This window comes from Bubalus bubalis, chromosome 4, assembly GCF_019923935.1.
Source record: "Bubalus bubalis isolate 160015118507 breed Murrah chromosome 4, NDDB_SH_1, whole genome shotgun sequence".
NCBI lineage: Eukaryota > Metazoa > Chordata > Mammalia > Artiodactyla > Bovidae > Bubalus > Bubalus bubalis.
This window is the reverse complement of record NC_059160.1, coordinates 149550107-149564234: the sequence shown is the minus strand read 5'-3', so window position 1 is coordinate 149564234 and position 14128 is coordinate 149550107. Positions and strand designations below refer to the sequence as shown.

At 35.9% G+C, this 14128-nt stretch overlaps 1 protein-coding gene across 5 annotated transcripts in view; it reads right to left on the bottom strand.

Annotated features, from left to right (window-relative positions):
- ADK (adenosine kinase) overlaps positions 1 to 14128 on the bottom strand; it is a 566593-nt gene that overhangs the window by 171674 nt on the left and 380791 nt on the right. The window lies entirely within an intron of this gene.

The window sequence follows — 14128 nt, the reverse complement described above, 5'->3', positions numbered from 1 at the left end:
GGAGAAAGGATTGGCAGAGGATGAAATAGTTACGCAGCATTATCAACTCAATGGACATTAATCTAAGCAAACTCCACAAGACAGTGAAGGACAAGGGAGCCTGGCATGCTGCAGTCCACGGGGGTCACAAAGAATTGGACATGACTGAGCAACTTAACAACACCAACAACATACATAATACAAAAGCCTCTACAAGTGAAAGTGAAAGTGAGAGTCACTCAGTCATGTCTGACTATTTGCAACCCCATGGACTATACAGTCCTGGAATTCTCCAGGCCAGACTACTGGAATGGGTAGATGTTCCCTTCAATAGCAGATCTTCGCAACCCAGGGATTGATCCCAGGTCTCCCTTACTGCAGGCGGATTTTTTTTACCAGCTGAGCCACAAGGGAAGCACAGCCTCTACAATGTAAACCTTAAAAATGCAATTATAAAATGCAAAGCAGGAAACTATAGCATTTGATCAGGAGAAAAGTTTATCACATGAGTAGTGTATGCTTAATATGTGCCATTTCATTAGAGAAGAGTTACCTTAAGTTACAAAACAGCTATTGAAATGCTCACTTATAATTGAGAGACTAACTACATCCCTCTTGCAAACTCAAAAAGTTTAAAGAGAAAATAAGATTTTGAACATTAAAAAATCAACTTTCTGGCAGAAGTCATGTGTACTGGGGTATATTTTTGAAGGGTATCTTTCCCTTAAAAATCTTGAAGTATTTAGAAAGAACTTTATAATTATCTCTTACTAAAGTATTGCTAATAAAATTATAAGAAATATGTTCTCCAATCAAAATAACATAAAATTTTCTCATCATTTAAAATTCTAATCCATTAATTCTTTACCAATATTTAACTGTTTAGAAAGGTAACATCACTTATTATTAGGTAATATCATTTAATCTTTTCATCTTCATTTTTTAACCAAATACCATGTCACTTGCGAACTATGAGCATTCAAGCTGCTTTGCTATTTTTGTCACTTGGAGAATTAAGATGAACAGTGTATATAGCATCTTGTCTCCATAGTAATATGGATGTATTTGCTCTTTAGTCTTTCATTTAATGAGGAGAGTTTAAAACTCTCCCCTCCTCTTAATTCTCCCCGAACTGTTTCAGCATGAAATAAAAACCTCCCAGAGTTAGCACTCTGCCAGCTGTGGATTAACCACAGACAGCCATAGAATGGTCTACACAAATAGTCACCTGGTCAAATAATTAGGCTTCTCACCAACTTCAGACTGAAAATTTGATCTGTGCTAAAATACATCTGATTGTAATTTAAGGTACAGAACAGTATGCCCCTGGAGTTTAAATTTGGCCTCATTCCAAATGTGTGTATGTTGTATGTGTGTTAACTTTAAAATGCAACATAAGAGCAAGTGATGTGGACAGCAGAATTTCCATTTTGTCAACTTTACAAAGAATATACAAAAAAAGGTCAGTTTTTAATTGAGGCAAATTCACGATTTAAATTAATTCCATTTTTTGAATTGTTTCTTGTTTCTCTTTAAGTAAATATTTAGTATTTGAGCAATTATGGATTTGTGCTCTGTTAGAGTGCAAAGACCTAAAACTGATGCCAACCATAACTTTTCTTTCTTGATTTATATCCATTGCTAAGCCACATGTTTCAGAGTATAGTATCACCAAAAATAAAAACAGTGCCAGTATAAATTTTTTTTCAAGTAACAGGTTTGTAATAAAAACAGACCAATAGCTTAGAGAGCTATAGTTTAGAAAAACACTCTATAGAATCAACAAAACTCTTGTAATATTCTAATTAGGAATTTCAGTCAGCACAACAGTTAGCCCTGCTACTCTTTGGCCATAAGAACAATGAAAAGCAAAGCAGATCCTAACTCTTAGAGACTGGCTAATATTAATCAGAACTGAGGGTGAAGTGAGACAATTTTATCCATTTTAATGAAAACTGAAGCAGAACAAAAAGGCAGGAGGAAAAGGAATGGGGAAAGCCCAAGGCAGAGCCAAAGAACCATTTTTTTATCAGAGGCAGACATAAAATTTGGAAATCCCAAGTATGCAGATTTGTCAGTCAGCCACTCTGAGGATTTCTCAGGGTAGCTTAAATATGGGGGAGTGTAAGGAACTAAAGTGTTTAAAATACTAAAAGAAAAGAAAAGAAACTGCTCATTTAAAATCCCATCAAAAATAATATACCTACAAATAAACTTAACCAAGGAGGTGAAAGAGCTATACTCTGAAAACTATAAATCACTGATGAAGGAAAAGGAAAGATAATACACACACAATAAAGGAAAGATATTCCATGTTCATGGAATAGAAGATAAAAAAGATTAAAATGTCCATATCACTAAAACCAATCTATAGATTCACTGTAATCTCCATCAGACAACTCAAAGCATCTTCTACAGAGCAAGAACAAATAATCATAAAATTTATATGGAATTATAAAGGACCCCAAATTGGCAAAGCAATCTTGAGAAAGAAGAGAGCTGGAAGAATCTTGTTCCCTGACTTCAGACTATACGACAAAGCTACAGTCATCAAAACTGTATAGTACTGGCATAGAAAGAGAAACATAGATCAACAGAAAGGAACAGAGGGCCCAAAAGAAACTCATGCATTACGTTTAATTAATCTATGAGAAAGGAGGCAAGGATAAACAATGGAGAAAAGACAGTCTTTTCAATGACTGGTGCTGACAAAACTGGACAGCTACGTGTAGAAGAAAGAAATTAGTACATACTCAAACATCATATACAAAAATAAACTCAGAATGTATTAAAGACCTAAAACCTAAATGTAAGACTGGATGCCATAAAACTCCTAGAGAAAAACAGAGGTGAAATACTCTTTGACAGATATTACTGCAATTTGGGGGGAATATGTCTCCTAAAGCAAAGGAAATAAAAGCAAAACTAAACAAATGGAATTTAATTAAACTTAAAAGCTTTTGTACTGTGAAGGAAATCATCAACAAAATAAAAACACAATCTACTGAATGAGAGAAGTTTGTAAATAATTGACCAATAAGGGGTTAATATCCAAAATGCTATATAAACAGCCTATATACCTCAATATCAAAAATATAAGCAATCCAATTTAAAAAATGGGCAGAAGATCTGAGTAGACATTTCTAAAGAAGATATACAGATGACCAATAGGCACATGAAAAGATTCTTAATCATTAGAGAAATGCAAATCAAAGCCACAATGAGATATCATGTCACATCTGTCAAAAGGGCAGTCATCAAAAAGTCTATAAATAATAGATATTTGCAAAAATATGGAGTAAAAGAACAATTGCACATTGTTGGTGGGAATGGAAATTAGTACTGGCACTACATAAAACAGTATAGAGGTTCCTCAAAAAATTAAAAATAGAACTACCATATGATCCTGCCATTCCAGTGCTAAATATATATTCAAAGAAACCAAAAACACTAATTCAGAACAATAAAAACACTCCAAAGTTCAAAGCAGCTGAAAGCAACTAAATGCCCATCAAAAGATGAATGGATAAAGATTACTCAGCCATAAACAGGAATGAAATTCTGCCGCTTGCAACCATGTGGACAGACCTAGAGTCTATTATACTTCATGAAATAAGTCAGACAGAGAAAGACAGATACTTTTTATTATCACATATGAATGTAATAATCATAGATATAAAAAGACAACTGTGATTACCAGAAGTGGGGCAGGGCAAGATGGCAGTATGGGATTAAGAGATATAACCTACTACATATAAAATAAATAGGCTGTAAATATATGCACTGTACATGACAGGAAAATGAGCCATCATTTTCTAATAATTTAAATGAAATATAAATCTATTAAAAAATAGAATCAGTATGTTGTACACCTGAAACTAATGTAATATTGCAAATCAACTATAGTTCAATTAACAAAATAAAATACATAGAATATAAAATCATTGTAGTAACTTAATGATGAAGAAAGGTTGCTAAAATCACTATATTAATACTGCTGATGGGAATGCAACTGACACTTTTCCAAGAAAATAAATTGAAAATATGATGAAATATAAAATTCATATTCTTTGATGCAATAATTCTAAGAGTCTACCTCAAGAAAATAATTCAAAATATGGAAAATATTCATTTAGGAACATATCAGTATACTATACATGTGACTTAAACATAAATATTCAATAATAGAGGAATAAGTAGTCAAGTAAGAATTGGCATATCCACCCATTCTAAATTTGGTTATGGATCATTTAAAATGTGGCTAGTGCAATTGAAGAATTGAATTTCAAATTTTATTTAATTTTAATTTAAATGTAAGAAGCCACATGTCGATAATGAGCATATGAAATGTGGTTAGTGTGACTGTGGAACTGAATTTTTGATTTAATTTTTTTGAAATTTCAAAATGGAAGGAATGAAAAATATTCTTCTATTAAACACATTTTTATTGTTTTGGTACGGTTACATTTCATTTTGATCATTAACAATTTAGTGACTGCGCTGTGTTACAAATGTAAAACAGATATCAATTTCAAAGAAAAAAAGGTTAAAAATATAATTAATAATTTTATATGAATGTGTTGAAATGATAATTATTATAGATATTTGAAGTTAAATATATTGTTAACATTAATTTACTTGTTTCTTTTTACATTTTCAATGTCTCTACTAGAAAATTTTAAATTATGTGGGTTTTATTGTATTTCCCCTAGATAATGCTATTCTAGAGAATACTTTGAAGATATTAAAAAGGAAAATTATGAAACAAAGCGGCAAAGTGGAAAATGTTTATGCCACACAAGTGTTAAATGAAACATAAGCTATACAAGCAGTATATGCAAAATATGGTTAAAACTATATTATAGCAATAGGAAAAGAATCTACTAGGGAATACTCCAAAAGCAAATATGGTCAAATTTCAGTAGAAAAATTATGGGTGATTTTCATGTTTTTATTTTTCAAGTTTTGGTGAAGTGGTTTGATTATTCTCTTTAAAAGAGGGACCTCCCTGGTGGTCCAGTGGTTAACAATCTGCCTGCCAATGCAGGGGACAAAGGTTTGATTTCTGGTCCAGCAAGATCCACAAGCCATGGAAGAGCTAAGCCCCGGAGCCACAATGACTGAACCTGCGCAGTCAGAAGCCACAGCTACTGAAACTACACCTGCCCAGGCCTGGCCCCGCCCCAGGCCTGTGCTCCACAGCAAGAGCAGCCACTGCACTAACAAGCCTGCGCACAGCAACTAGAATAGCCCCACTCGCCGCAATGAACGTCTTTACATACCAATGAAGACCCAGCACAGCCAAAAATAAATAAATAAATATTTAAAAAAATAAGAATATACCATAACATAAAAATATTTGGACAACTAGAAGCCCTACCAAATGCAGACTAGCAATGATGAGGGATGGCTGAGAGTACCAGATGCTGTATCTCAAGATGCACGACTGTTGTCTGTTTTAAAGAACATAATTACTCTGTTTTCCACACCATAACGAAAGTGCCATAGTAACACTAGTCAAGACTAGTTGAGAGAATGAATAAATAAGAAGCCAAAAAAAAAAAAATACAAAAATCATACAGCGTGTTTTCTTCCTTTTAATGGGTCCTATGTGTTCTGCAAATCTCTTGGAGTATAAAATGTATTTCCTTGTAGGAGTGTGAGGATCAAGTATGAATTATTACAAAGCATAGTTCCTATATGATTGTAAGAAAAATACTGACTTCGACCAACATTAGGATAATGTATAAATTGTTTACAGTTACAATGTTATGATATGCACTACTTTATAGCAACGACAGGAAAAGAATCACTAATCATTCCAATCCCAAAGAAAGGCAATGCCAAAGAATGCTCAGACTACACACAATTGCACTCATCTCACACGCTAGCAAAGTAATGCTCAAAATTCTACAAGCCAGGCTTCTACAGTATGTGAACCGTGAACTTCCAGATGTTCAAGCTGGTTTTAGAAAGGGCAGAGGAATGAGAGATCAAACTGCCAACATCCGCTGGATCATCAAAAAAGCAAGAGAGTTCCAGAAAAACATCTATTTCTGCTTTATTGACTATGCCAAAGCCTTTGACTGTGTGGATCACAATAAACTGTGGAAAATTCTGAAAGAGATGGGCATACCAGATCACCTGACCTGCTTCTTGAGAAACCTGTATGTGGGTCTGGAAGCAACAGTTAGAACTGGACATGGAACAACAGACTGGTTCCAAATAGGAGAAGGAATACGTCAAGGCTGTATATTGTCACCCTGATTATGTAACTTATATGCAAAGTACATCATGAGAAATGCTGGACTGGAAGAAGCACAAGCTAGAATCAAGATTGCCGGGAGAAATATCAATAACCTCAGATATGCAGATGACACCACCCTTATGGCAGAAAGTGAAGAAGAACTAAAGAGCCTCTTGATGAAAGTGAAAGAGGAGAGTGAAAAAGTTGGCTTAAAGCTCAACATTCAGAAAACGAAGATCATGGCATCTGGTCCCATCACTTCATGGGAAATAGATGGGGAAACAGTGGAAACAGTGTCAGACTTTATTTTTCTGGGCTCCAAAATCACTGCAGATGGTGACTGCAGCCATGAAATTAAAGGATGCTTACAACTTGGAAGGAAAGTCATGACCAATCTAGACAGCATATTCAAAAGCAGAGACATTACTTTGCCAACAAAGGTCCATCTAGTCAAGGCTATGGTTTTTCAGTGGCCATGTATGGATGTGAGAGTTGGACTGTGCAGAAAGCTGAGTGCCAAAGAATTGATGCTTTCAAACTGTGGTGTTGGAGAAGACTCGAGTGTCCCTTGGACTGCAAGGAGATCCTACCACTCCATCCTAAAGGAGATCAGTCCTGTGTGTTCATGGGAAGGACTGAGGCTGAAGCTGAAACTCCAATACTCTGGCCACCTCATGCGAAGAGTTGACTCATTGGAAAAGACTCTGATGCTGGGAGGGATTGGGGGCAGGAGGAGAAGGGTATGACAGAGGATGAGATGGCCGGATGGCATCACTGACTCGATGGACGTGAGTCTGAGTGAACTCTGGGAGTTGGTGATGGACAGGGAGGCCTGGCATGCTGTGATTCATGGGGTCACAGAGTCGGACACGACTGAGCAACTGAACTGAACTGATACTTAATTTAAACAGTTTGCCAGTCTTAGTACTTCTTATGTAACCTGAGCTATGTAACTTCCCTAGGTTTTTATCTAAAAAATGGGAATACTAATGCCTATTAAGGTTGTTGTGAAAATTAAATGAATGCTTCATATAATGCCTGGCATAAAGCATGCATTCCACACATATTAGCATTTTATTAATATTATTTATGCAGTAATATCAAGAGTGTTACAAAGTTTTGTTTTTCCTTTTTTTTTCTTAATTTTATTTTATTTTTAAACTTTACAATATTATATTGGTTTTGCCAAATATCGAAATGAATCCGCCACAGGTATACATGTGTTCCCCATCCTGAACCCTCCTCCCTCCTCCCTCCCCATTCCATCCCTCTGGGTCGTCCCAGTGCACCAGCCCCGAGCATCCAGTATCGTGCATCGAACCTGGACTGGCGACTCGTTCCATATATGATATTATACGTATTTCAATGCCATTCTCCCAAATCATCCCACCCTCTCCCTCTCCCACAGAGTCCATAAGACTGTTCTATACATCAGTGTCTCTTTTGCTGTCTCATATACAGGGTTATTGTTACCATCTTTCTAAATTCCATATATATGCGTTACTATACTGTATTGGTGTTTTTCTTTCTGGCTTACTTCACTCTGTATAATAGGCTCCAGTTTCATCCATCTCATTAGAACTGATTCAAATGTATTCTTTTTAATGGCTGAGTAATACTCCATTGTGTATATGTACCACAGCTTTCTCATCCATTCATCTGTTGATGGACAACTAGGTTGCTTCCACGTCCTGGCTATTATAAACAGTGCTGCGATGAACACTGGGGTACACGTGTCTCTTTCAATTCTGGTTTCCTCAGTATGTATGTCCAGCAGTGGGATTGCTGGATCATAAGGCAGTTCTATTTCCAGTTTTTTAAGGAATTTCCACACACTGTTTTTCTATTAATGTTGAGTTCTATTTTATAGCTCTTAGTTATAATGCTGCTCAAAAATATGCTTTTAAACTTGAATATAGAGCTCGGTATTTCCTTTGAAATACAAATACATAAAACAAAATCCATCATTCCCTTTCCAAAAGCTCCTTACCTCCTATCTCTCCTTGATTTAATCATCCTATATCCTGCTGACAGATTAATCACCCCAATCAGTCTTCTTTTACTAGTAAATTAAATCCAAATGTCTCACACCCCAGCATTCAAAGCTCTCCACAATAATATTCCAACTTGCAGAGTGTATCAGCTGTAACCTCTACTACTCTACAAGGTATGTCCTTCCTTCACTCATATAGAATGAATTGATTCCCCCAAAATAAATCTATTCAGTCATTATGGTTTTGTTTTGTTTGTTTAAAATATCCACCCTCTCTACCTGTTGGAATTTTACCCCTCCATCAAGGTCCATTTTAAATTGAACATTCATCCCACAAAGTCATACTGCATTCCTACCAACAGATACACTCTTTCTTCTTTGAACCTCCATAATATATACTATAAAATAAATAACCAAGACTATTTATTTTACTTAACAATTTAAGCAATTTGTATTTGTCTTACCTCCCTAACTTGATTGTAAAGTTAAGGCTAAGAGTACTTTTTATTTTTATGTTTGCTATAGCACAAAGCACAGTGTACAGATAATTTAAAAATACCTGATTAAATTGTTATTGAGATTCTACATAAAATCCCATGTAACTGAAATGCTATTTTTTCCTATATATTATTGTTTTAAATTTTTATCAGAGTATAGCTGATTTATACTGTTAGTTTCAGGTGTACAATAAAGCGAACCAGTTATATACATACCCACATTCTTTCATATTCTTTCCCCATATACATCATTATAGAGGATTAAGTAGAGTTTCCTGTGGTATACAGTGCATGAAAATGCATAGTCGCTCAGAGTCCAGCTCTTTGTGATCCTAGGGACTGTAGCCCGCCAAGCTACACAGTCCATAGGATTCTTCAGGCAAGAATACTGGAGTGGGTTGCCATTCTCTCCTTCAGGGGATGGTACACAGTAGGTGTTTATTAATTATTTTATAGACAGTAGTGTGTATATGCCAATCTCAATCTCCAAATTTATCCTTTCCCCCTTTCCCACCTGGTATCACAAAGTTTGTTTTCTACATCTGTGACTCAATGAAATTCAGTTTTAGAAAGAGAAATAAACGGATTGATGCATTTTTACATGCTAATGGAAGAGTATATTTATTTTAGAGTTGGACAACTGTTTAGTTCAAAGAATCTGAACTTTCTCAGTTCACAACACCCTTAGTGGAAAAACAACTTTTTCATGGTGCCCTAAGAAACACTTAACAGTTCTACTTTTGATAATAATCAGATCTACAGATCTAAACAACTTCATAACTACTGATCTTAACAGTTTATTACATGGTTTGAAAAAAGAATACATATAAACTGAAAAGTTTTTACTTCATTAAAAAACCAGCAGAACACTTATTAATGGGATACGGTGCTTACGGGTATTGCACAACTCTTCAAACCTTGGATTCTAACTGAATAGTGCAACTCTCATTTCCTATTCTGCACTAATTTTCAGGAATTTAAAAAAAAATCACAGCAACCATTCCCATAAGACATCATCCCCAAGGAATGCATCACAATCTGATGTTAGGACTATGCATTACCCTGATACAAAACACCCTACAGAACTCTTGAATATGCTGCAGCAGGACCATGGAGTGTCTCAGTACAGAGTCTGCAAACCATGGCTTTAGTTGAAGAAAATACTGTGATAAGAATTTTTATTTGAGAGAGCTAAAGCCCTTCTTGGGCATGATTCAGAGTATTTAGAAAATGTCAGTAATTTACTCTGCGTGAGACAACAGAAGTAAATCTGAGTGTAAGAGTAGAATTCTGGAGACCAAAGGAAAGAGGATTTTATAAACAGATGGACCCTAATTAGATGATGGAAATGGGATAGGCTACAATTTCATTGGTAAAATAAGGCCAATTAAAAAACTACCTTTGGCTGAGATTCCCTAATAACTTTGCTATCAATGATACCTAGTAAACAATTTTGTTTCTTATGCTATATAATGTTATAATCCTTCTCCATTAACTTAAACCTTCCATAAAAATCAGTTCATCTCCAAAATATGTATAAATAATATTCCAATTTCCTGCTCAATGAAGTTTGAGAATTATTAACTCTTTGTCCTCAGATCAAATGGCCTATCATTTTTATCTCTAGAAATTCTTACAACTATGCTCTTCCTCATTAATACATTAGTATTAATTTTCCACTAATACAATCCTCATTTGGCTTGTAAACATTACTGCAACAGTATCCTGTTTTGGCAAAGTTCCTTTGCTCAAAAACCTTACATGGCTCATTTCCTAAACAATACACCTCATTTCTGACATGCCATCAAAACCAGTAAGTATGACAGGAATCTGTCTTTTCTATATTTTCTCTGATGATTCACCTTCAAGAAACTTTTTTACTGACCACACAGAGCTTCTAACTAGCTTAAGTACAAATTCTATTACACTTTCCCGTATCCTCTCATTTGCTGGTTTTATTTATTCATTCTGTAGAATCTATTCTTCACCTTCTACTTGGACAACAAAACCAAAGACTGGCAAATGTTTTAAACCTAATAGTAAATATTTTAGATTTGTGATCTCTGTTGCAACCACCCAACTCTGGTGTTTTAATACTAATGCAGGTATATACAATAACACAAAAAAGGAGAATGATTATGTTCCAATAAAACTTTATTCACAAGAACAGTCAGTGAGCCAAATCTGGCCCAGATGACGTATTTTGCTGACTCCTGGACTGAAGGAAAAGTAGGAAATACAACCTACCAAGTAAAAAATGCCACTGAGATAAAATGAACATTGGAGAGAATAATTAATAGGAAATCCAATATAGGATGATATGAGAGGTAGCTTCCTCGTAAGAATGAACAGCATGAAGAAACTGAATGATGAAGTAAGCTTAGAGAGAAAAAAACTATATACAGTTGATCCTGAACAACAATAGTTTTAACGCTCAGATACACTTCTCTATGGATTTTTTTCCCCAAGTAATACATGTGAAAGTAGTGCACGATCCCCAGTTGGTTGAATCTGTGGATGCTTATGGACGGATGTGGAGGGTGACTTTAAAGCGACACACAGGGCTTTTCTCTTTTTAAAATTTTAATTGCAATATAGTTGATTATATGTGGTTTTAGAAAAGGCAGAGGAACCAGAGATCAAATTGCCAACATCTGCTGGATCGTGGAAAAAGCAAGAGAGTTCCAGAAAAACATCTATTTCTGCTTTATTGACTATGCCAAAGCCTTTGACTGTGTGGATCACAATAAACTGAGGAAAATTCTGAAAAAGATGGGCATACCAGACCACCTGACCTGCCTCTTGAGAAACCTGTATGCAGGTCAGGAAGCAACAGTTAGAACTGGACATGGAACAACAGACTGGTTCCAAATAGGAAAAGGAGTACGTCAAGGCTGTATATTGTCACCCTGCTTATTTAACTTATATGCAGAGTACATCATGAGAAACGCTGGGCTGGAGGAAGCACCAGCTGGAATCAAGATTGCCAGGAGAAATATCAATAACCTCAAATATGCAGATGACACCACTCTTATGGCAGAAAGTGAAGAGGAACTAAAAAGCCTCTTGATGAAAGTGAAAGAGGAGAGTGAAAAAGTTGGCTTAAAGCTCAACATTCAGAAAATGAGATCATGGCATCTGGTTCCATCACTTCATGGGATATAGTTGGGGAAACAGTGGAAACAGTGTCAGACTTTATTCTTTTGGGCTCCAAAATCATTGCAGATGGTGACTGCAGCCATGAAATTAAAAGACGCTTACTCCTTGGAAGGAAAGTTATGACCGACCTAGAAAGCATATTAAAAAGCAGAGACATTACTTTGCCAACAAAGGTCCATCTAGTAAAGGCTATGGTTTTTCCAGTGGTCATGTATGGACGTGAGAGTTAGACTATAAAGAAAGCTGAGCACAGAAGAATTGATGCTTTTGAACTGTGGTGTTGGAGAAGACTCTTGCGAGTCCCTTGGACTACAAGGAGATCCAACCAGTCCATCCTAAAAGAGATCAGTCCTGGGTGTTCATTGGAAGGACTGATGTTGAAGCTGAAACTCCAATACTCTGGCCACCTGATGCAAACAGCTGACTCTTTTGAAAAGACCCTGATGCTGGGAAAGATTGAGGGCAGGAGGAGAAAGGGATGACAGAGGATGAGATGGTTGGATGGCATCACCGACTCGATGGACGTGGGTTTGGGTCCACAGCTAACTCCGGGAGTTGGTGATGGACAAGGAGGCCTGGCGTGCTGTGAATCATGGGGTTGCAAAGAGTCAGACACGACTGAGCAACTGAACTGAACTGAACTGATGTGGGTTTTTGACTACATGGGATGATGGCACCATTACATTCCCACACTGATCAAGGGTAAACTCTGTATTTTCTGGTGTCTTCCCCTGAAATGAGAACATATAACTATTTTCTGAGGCAAGCACTAAATCAAGGCTAGTTGCCTACCTACATGTGAGTATAAAACTCAGTTTCAAAGGACATAAGTTATGTTGCGTTAGCAATTGCTGCTCTGTCTATACTTTAGTCCCACTCAGTAATTCTCCCTAGGTGCCTCTGAGGATAATGGCTGAAAAACAGAGCTTTTAGCCACCATAAGGTAGGCAGGAACATTTAGTTTTTATACCGTGAATATTTTTCTATGTTGGAAAAATAAAAATTGTCAGTGGTAAAAAGCTAACAAAAATTTAATAGTTTTGAATTTTTAAAAATGAATCATAATAATGGTAGAACCATAGTGTTCACAAACCAGGCAACTGTGGACTAGCATTAAAATACAGGGTGCCTTCTTTTATGTACTGCAGAAAATAACCCTCTTTTAACTCAAGCTCTGGCCTGCTTTTTGGCAAATTACTAAAACAAACACCTGCTATGAAGCTATGTTTCTTTGTTGTTATTTTAATGTATAAGTAACAAGTGGAGTAGTATTCCACCTAAAATATCTAACCTGATAAAAGATAATAAAGCAGCAAGTCACACTTTTAAAAAAGTGGCTAGACTAGAAATTCAGACATTTCAAATTCTGGTCTATGTTTTGGACAAGCTACATGTAAATATTTGAGTGAGAGTCCTAATGAATTTCAGTTTCTTCATGACAGGAGAATGGGTAGATGATCTTGAGAAGCCCGTCCACGTCAAAAATTCTGGAATTCAGTTAGGTTTCAAGTTACCCCATTTTTTTCCTAGTTGAGGTGAAATTTACATAAAATAAAACTAACCATTTTAAGGTGACCAATTTAATGTCATCTGGTATATTCATAGTGTTGTACAACCATCACCTCTATATAGTTTCAAAACATTTTCATCATTTCCAAAAAGAAATCCCATACCCGTTAAGAAGTAACCCTACATTGCCCCTCAGTTCAGTTCAGCTCAGTCGTGTCCGACTCTATGCGACCCCGTGGCCTGTAGCACACCAGGCTTCCCTGTCCATCACCAACTCCTAGAGCTTGCTGAAACTCATGTCCATTGAGCTGGTAATGCCATCCAATCATCTCATCCTCTGTCATCCCCTTCTCTTCCTGTCTTCAATCTTTCCCAGTGTTAGGATCTTTTCCAGTGAGTCAGTTCTTCACAGCCCCTAGCTCCAGGCAACTACCAATCTATTTTCTGTTTTTGTGAATTTACCTATTCTGGATATTTCAAAAAATGGAATCATACATTATGTGATCTTTTATGCGTGGCTTCTTTTACTTAGCATAACATATATGAAGTTTACTCATAGTAGAGAATGAATTTAGTACACCGATTCCTTTTATTGCCAAATAATACCATATTGCATGGATATAATACATTGTGTTTAACTATATGTTTATAGACATTTTTCTTGTTTTCATACCTGATTTTAAAATACCTTTGGAAGCATTAAATAACATAAAAAACATGTACATATGAAAAGTGTGTTTTAAA